This window comes from Zalophus californianus, chromosome 10 (assembly GCF_009762305.2).
Source record: "Zalophus californianus isolate mZalCal1 chromosome 10, mZalCal1.pri.v2, whole genome shotgun sequence".
NCBI lineage: Eukaryota > Metazoa > Chordata > Mammalia > Carnivora > Otariidae > Zalophus > Zalophus californianus.
Genome location: NC_045604.1, coordinates 61,124,207 through 61,130,095, shown reverse-complemented (window position 1 = coordinate 61,130,095; position 5,889 = coordinate 61,124,207).

Sequence of the window (5,889 nt, the reverse complement as noted above, 5' to 3'; positions counted from 1 at the left end):
TCGAATCTCATTTCTGTGTGTGTGTGTTTATTACTTCATCTGTTTTATAAAAGAGCCATATCAATTTTTAAAGAGTTTTAATTTTGTTGGCTGGTGCTGTTTTCAATTCCCCTGTAATGAAAAAGTAGTTGTTACCTTGTTCCTAAGTCATATACTTAGACATCTTTTATTTTCCTGTGATTTGGGGGCATAAGCTAACCGAGCACTTGCCCTGCAGCTTGGGGGTGTGAGAATGTGCATGCGTGTGTGCATGTGCATACGTTGTCTGTTAGGAAGTAGGGCAGGTTTAAAAATTGGGCAGACATACTCCATGTGCCGATGACACACACACACACCTCCTGACCTTAGCTCAGTTATCACTGAAGGGCTGCAGCCTGTGGGTCAGGAATTCTAGGATGTAGATTCGGAAGGATCGGGGCGCAGGCCCGAACTTGGGAAGAGAGGAGGGTGTCGTGAAAGTGAGTCCTGTTCATCACCTCTGCACCAGTGCCAGGAGTTTTCAGCAGGGATGCACTTGAAACAACCACAGGGGATTTTGAGTAAGCAGTTCTAGGGAGACCCAGGCCAGATTGATCTAAACCTGAAGCTAAAGGCACGATTTAACATCCAACCAACCTCCATTATGGAGGAAGTAGGACAGTTTGGGGTGTTTTGCCGTCTCTCCTGTGGTAAATCACAGGATCATGGAGAGACAGTCCCACTAGTTCAGCTCATCTGTAAGTAGTGCTCTATCAAGTCTGTTTTTAAGAAATGGGAGACTTACGCCGATACTTATTCTTGGACAATTGGCCAGCAACACCCGTTCCCTGTGGTATTTAGAAGGCAGCTTGTGTAGCATGTAAGATTGTAATGAGTTCTAGAACCTTTGTGATGAAAGGTGAAATTACGTTCTTCTCACTAATCTCTTAAGCCTGAGTGAGCACTCTTTTTTCCCCGCTTAAAAAGGGTTTCCAAGCTTTTTTTGCCGAACTGTGGAACCTATAGGATCTACTTTCCAACCTTCCAGTAATTGTTTTTGCCAGGTGTTCTTCACATGGTGATAATGTGATGCTGGCGCAGTTCGCTTTAAAACAAAGCATGCGTTCTCTTAGTCTGTTTTGTTTCAAAAAGATTTTTATTGGAAAAAGTCCTAAAATCAATTAAATTGCTTAGCAGTGCCTGGTAGTCGACATCCCCAGCCGGCTACTGTTGTGGCGTTGGGGGACTTAGTGACGTGGACGTTGTGCCTCAGCAGGCGTCCTCCCTCTGAGTAGGCCGTCGTGTGAGGGCTCAGCCGGAGACGGAAGCAGCTACGTAACAAAGATAACAGCAGATTGAGTTCCTAGCCTCACACAGTCTGTGCAGCTGTCTGCTAGGTCCTAGTGTGTTAGGAGCCGTCAGTGAATCTTGTGAGCTGACAGTCGTCTCTCTGCGGTTTGTGAAGGAAAATTCTGCTCTCTGATGTAATCCTATATAAGGGTCTTAGAATTCCCTGGTGAAGTGTTGTACTGAAAGTCAACCTCAGTGTTGTTTTTTGTTTTTTAAAGATTTTATTTATTTGAGAGGGAGAAGCAGACTCCCCCAGTGAGCAGGGAGCCCAATGCGGGACTCAATCCCAGGACCCTGGGATCATGACCTGAGCCATAGGCAGACGCTTAACCAACTGAGCCACCCAGGTGCCCCAACCTCAATGTTTTCACGCGGGGGCGATTTTGTCTCTCTGGGACACTTGGCAATATCTAGAGATATTTTTGGTTAAACTGTTGGGTGAATATGTTTAAAATGGGCACAAAAACAATCCATTGATTGGGAACGTGTCATGAGTATGAACAAACGTAGAATGACAAGGGGTTTTCTTGAGCAAACTAATTTCAGAGGAGGAAAGTCATGGGGTTTATGAACTGATCAGTCTCGAACTACCACCAGCTTGACACGCAGAAGCATCAGGGAAATGCATAGTCACGGACGAAATATGCTCCTTTACCTGTTCAATTTGGTTGACAGGAAAAAGAATGTATTCACAAAAACTTATGAGACTATTTCATACCCAAACATTTTAAAGGACCATGTTCTTGAATATAGCTGCATTATGCCTCTTTCATTTCCTCTTCAGTTGTCCTTTTGATTTATAACTGTGGCAGTGAGAAATCTGGGAGAGACAAATTTAATATATTTTTTAAAAGATAAAACTGGTAACCTAGAATGAATTTGTTGGTGGGGATTAAGAGGTACAAACTCCCAGTTATAAATAAGTCATGGGAATGCAGTATACAGCATAGGGAGTATTTTATTTTATTTTTCAAGATTTTATTTATTTGAGAGAGAATGAGAGATAGCACGAGAGGGAAGAGGGTCAGAGGGAGAAGCAGACTCCCTGCCGAGCAGGGAGCCCGATGCAGGACTCGATCCCGGAACTCCGGGATCATGACCTGAGCCGAAGGCAGTCGCTTAACCAACTGAGCCACCCAGGTGCCCTTATTTTATTTTTTATTATCATGTTATGTTAATCACCATACATTATATCATTAGTTTGTGATGTAGTGTTCCATGATTCATTGTTTGTGCATAACACCCAGTGCTCCATGCAGAACGTGCCCTCTTTACTACCCATCACCAGGCTAACCCATCCCCCCACCCCCCCACCCTCTAGAACCCTCAGTTTGTTTCTCAGAGTCCATAGTCTCTCATGGTTCATCTCCCCCTCCGATTTCCGCCCCCTTCATTCTTCCCCTCCTGCTATCTTTTTTTTTTTAACATATAATGTATTATTTGTTTCAGAGGTACAGATCTGTGATTCATCAGTCTTACACAATTCACAGCACTCACCATAGCACATACCCTCCCCAATGTCTATCACCCAGCCACCCCATCCCTCCCACCCCCCCACCACTCCAGCAACCCTCAGTTTGTTTCCTGAGATTAAGAATTCCTCATATCGGTGAGGTCATATGATACATGTCTTTCTCTGATTGACTTATTTCGCTCAGCATAACACCCTCCAGTTCCATCCACATCGTTGCAAATGTCAAGATCTCATTCCTTTTGATGGCTGCATAATATTCCATTGTGTATATATACCACATCTTCTTTATCCATTCATCTGTCGATGGACTTCTTGGCTCTTTCCACAGTTTGGCTATTGTGGACATTGCTGCTATAAACATCGGGGTGCACATACCAGCATAGGGAATATTTTAATACAGCAATAAAATACAGCAATATTTTAATCACTGCACAGAGACAGCCAGTAACTAGGCTTGTGTGGAGCATTTTGTAACGTATAAAAATATTTAATCATTCTGTACACCTGAAACTAACAGGATATTGCATGTCAATTATACTTTGATAGTTTTTTAAAAAGTTTGGAAGAAAAGCTCTTAACCACATGGTGCATCATAGAAAGGGGTTTCTTATAGCAAATTTATTAAATTCGCATTCAGTAACTGGCTTTTGAGCAACTGATCTAGAGCAGCTTCTACCTGCAATTTGTGTGAGGAGAAAGAAGCTGCTGATTATTGTCCACCATGTGTGACGTCACCAGGCAGAACACTGAGATCATGCAACACTGTGTCATGCCAGACAGGTGAGGCCACCGTGTTGGTATCTTTTGATCACCCTGGAGACTCCTACTGACACTGTACCCTCCACTCCAGGGTTCTCCCACAAAGACTGACTACAGGTACCCAGCTACAGACCAGGATGCTAAGATGAGCACCAAAAGAGCTCATTCCATTCCATCTGCTGGTTTACTATCAAGCCTATTCACTCATAAGTGTCTGGAGACAATGAAGGTTTCCTCTACTAAACATTACACTCTAACAAATGAGCCTCCTCTTTAAGAATCTGTGGTCAAGACTGTTCATTTTGCCTCCATCCGGTGAGGAAGGAATGTACAGTTCTTGATGAGCACGGCATGTTTTCATCAGTAACTCAGGGCTAGTCTTCACATCAGATGTTTAAGCAGAGGTGAAAGGCGAGGCTGTACAGAGAATGGCCCAGCAAGATGCAGAAGGCAAATGAGAGGTAACCACCGAAAGAGATAGATGTGGTCATGGAGGTTAATTGGAGTGGCTCATAATCTAGATACTTGGAGGAAGAGGAAGCACATTGATCCAGTGGAGTCTGGTTCCATCTCTGCTGCCTCCTGATTAGCTTTCTGGCTACTACTTGATGCCTATAAACCCATTTCCTTATCCTTAAAATGGAACTCTTGAAACATATTTGTACTTAGATCCCTAAACTCATGTGTGTATATATGAAGTACCCAGCACAATACCTGCCCCAGTTAGCATCTCCATTTCATTCCCTGAAGACAATGGGCAAAATTGCCAAACACTGAACAGATTTTTAAAAGGATGAGACTGAGGTGAAATCAGACTCGGCCACTCTTCCCTTCAAGACTGTTCAGCTGTATAATTTATCATCTAAGCGGGAGCACTTTGTAGAACTGAAGGAGGCAATAAAATACTTAAAATTGTACAATTTTTGAAATGTTTATGCACCAAACAATTGTTTTTATCATATTGGTGGGCCTATTATCACATTGGTGGGCCTATATTAGCCCATATAGGTGGGCATATTGGTGGGCCTATAATTTCTAATTATAACTCTAATTAGAAATTACTTAAAAACTAATTTCAAAACTAGAATTCTCTCTAAAACAATAAAAAACACTTACGTATGTGTGTGTATGTTAAAAAGCAAAATTTTTAAAAATTCTGATTGAACATTAAACATGGCAGAAGCAATAACACTTGGTACCTATTCATATAATTTGGCCAGTTCCTTATTATCCTTCTCTAATAAAGTGTCACTTATGTTTTTTTAAAGAATGTATTTTTTTCCAATAGGGTTTTTATTTTCAGTTTTTATATAAAATTGTCTGTAATCTTTACAAATTGCATTAACGGTTAATAAGTGAAATTTTGACATTTTCAACATGCTCTTCTTTGTACACTATACTATTTTTAATTGAGCAATTAGTCTCTCTATAGCTGTTGATACCCCTGATAAGCTCAAAGCAAATTCTATTTAATGGAGGTTACTTATAATACTATTTTTTTGTCTTGACGTGTGTAAATATTAACTCAATATTCTCTTTTGGCTAACATTCAGACTAACTGCAATAAGGTTCTTTTTTTAATTCTTAAATCTGAGTGTAGCTGACACACAATGTTACACTGGTTTCAGGTGTCTAAGAGTGATTCCACATCTCTATCCGTTAGTTCTGCTGTGCTCACAAGGGTGGCTGCCATCTGTCACCATCGGCTTTTTTCCCTGGGCTGTGCCTCTGTCCTCGTGACTTATTCCTTCCATAACTGGAAGCCTGTCCCTCCCTCTCCCCTTCACCCATTTTGCCCATCCCCCATCCCCCTCCCCACTGGCAACCGCCAGTTTGTTCTCTGTATTTATAAGTCTGATTTTGCTTTTTGTTTGTTTGTTCCTTTGTTTTGTTTTTTGGATTCCACATAAGAGTGAAATCATATGGTCTTTGTCTTTTCTCAGTCTGACTTATTACACTTAGCATCTGACCTATTATGCTGAGAAAGACAAGTTCTTATTGATGATTTTTTTTTTTGCCACGCTTAGATGCTGTGAAATTCCAAAACAAAATATTAATTTGCACAATTCTAAGTGGGAATTCTATACAAAGAGTTTTCTCAAAAGTTGAGACACTCCAAGTGAAATCATGCATGGTTGGAGCTCTCATCATGGAACTTGTTTAGTTCTCTTGTTTTTGTTGGAACAAATTTCGATGTCTTACTGTTTGTGAGCTTTGTTTTCAATCATTGCAATTCAAATAAAAAGCTATAATAAAAAGCTGCTGGTGCTCCATTCATCAAATATCTTGATCAAAAATCTTCAACTTTATTAGTTTCCCATGGCTACCATGATGAATTACTGTGCATT